This window comes from Prionailurus viverrinus, chromosome A1, assembly GCF_022837055.1.
Source record: "Prionailurus viverrinus isolate Anna chromosome A1, UM_Priviv_1.0, whole genome shotgun sequence".
Lineage (NCBI taxonomy): Eukaryota > Metazoa > Chordata > Mammalia > Carnivora > Felidae > Prionailurus > Prionailurus viverrinus.
Genome location: NC_062561.1, coordinates 55,813,206 through 55,815,154, shown reverse-complemented (window position 1 = coordinate 55,815,154; position 1,949 = coordinate 55,813,206).

Genomic DNA, 1,949 nt, shown 5'->3' with positions numbered 1-1,949 from the left:
CCAGGGCTCCTGGGTGGCTCAGTTGGTTGAGCATCTGACTCTTGATTTTTGTCTCAGGTCATGATCCCAGGCTTATGGGATAGAGCCCCATGTAAGCTCCTCACTGTTCATGTAAACTTGCTTAAGATTCTCTCTCTCTTCCTTCTTTCTCTCTGCCCTTCCCCTGCTGAGTGCTCCCTCTCTCTCTCAAATAAAAATTAAAAAAAAAAAAAAAAAAAAGGAAACTTCCAAGTTGTTAATGTTCTGTATCTTGCCTGGGACATACATTATTATACTTTAATTTTTTTTTCCTTTTTCTTTTTTTATATTTTATTTTTCATCATAAATGTACTCTTTAATCCCCATCCCCTATTTCTCCCATCCTCCTGCCCACCTCCTCTCTGGTAACCATCAGTTTGTTCTCTATAGTTAAGAGTCTTTTGGGACACCATGATGGCTCAGTCAGTTAAGCATCCGACTTCAGCTCAGGTCATGATCTCCGCCGTTCATGTTTGAGCTCTGCATTGGATGCTGTGCTCACAGCTCAGAGCCTAAAGTCTCCTTTGGATTCTGTATGTCCCTCTCTCTCTGCTTGCACTCTTTGTCACTCTCTCAAAAATAAAAAATAAACATTAAAAAAATGTAAGAGTCTTTTTCTTCATTTGTGTATCTCTTTTTTTTCTTTGCTTGAGTTTCTTTCAGAGTTGTCTATTATAATTAATGCTGTAATAACATAAGGGTTCATGTATCCCTTTGAATTAGTGTTTTTGTATTTTGGAGTAGATACCCAGTAGTGTGATTTGTGGATCATAGGGTAGTTCTAAATTTATTTTTTGAGGAACCTCCATGCTGTTTTCTACAATGGCAGCACCAATTTGTATTCTCACCAATCGTGCAAAAGTGTTCTTTTTCCTCCACATTCTTGCCAACACTTGTTTCTTTGTTTTTTATTTTAGCCTTTTGACAGGTGTGAGGTGATAGCTCACTGTAGTTTTGATTTGCACTTGCCTGATCATGAGTGATGTTGAGCATCTTTCTATGTGTCTGTTGACCATCTGTATGTCTTCTTTGGAAAAGTGTCTGTTCATGTCTTCTCATTTTTAATTGGATTACTATCATTATTATTTTCAGTGTTGTGTTAGTTGTATCAGTTCTTTATATATTTTGGTTATTAACCCATTATCGGATATGTCATTTGCAAATACCTTCTCCCATTCAGTAGGTTGCCTTCTAGTTTTGCTGATTGTTTCCTTTGCTGTGCAGAAACTTTTTATGTAGTCCCAATAGTTGATTTTTGTTTTTATTTCCCTGTCTCGAGAGAAATACCTAGAAAAATATTGCTACAGCCAGTGTCAGAGAAATTACTGCCTGTGTTCTCTTCAAGAATTTTTATGGTTTCAGGTCTCACATTTAGGTCTTTAATCCATTTAGAGTTTATTTTTACATATAGTGAAAGAAAGTGGTCCAGTTTCATTCATTTGCCTGTGGCTGTCCCATTCTCCCAGCACTATTTGTTGAAGATACTTCTCTTTCTCCCTTTGTATATTCATTCCAACTTTGTCAGAGATAATTAACCATATAAATAACCATAACCATATAATAAGCCATGGATTTATTTCTAGGTTTTCTGCTCTGGTCCATTGATCTACGTATCTATTTTTATGCCAGTGCCATACCACTTTAAACTACTACCACTTTGGAATATAACTTGAAGTCTGGAATTGTGATACCTCCACTTTTGTTTTTTTTTTCAGGATTGCTTTAGCTATTCGGGGCACCTGGGTGGCTCAGTCGGTTGAGTGTTCAACTTCAGCTCAGGTCATGACCTCACAGTTTGTGAGTTCGAGCCCCGTGTCAGGCTCTGTGCTGACAGCTCAGACCCTGGAACCTGCTTCGGATTCTGTGTCTCCCTCTCTCTCTTCCCCTAACCCACTCTCATTCTGTCTCTGTCTCTCTTAAAATGTAAATAA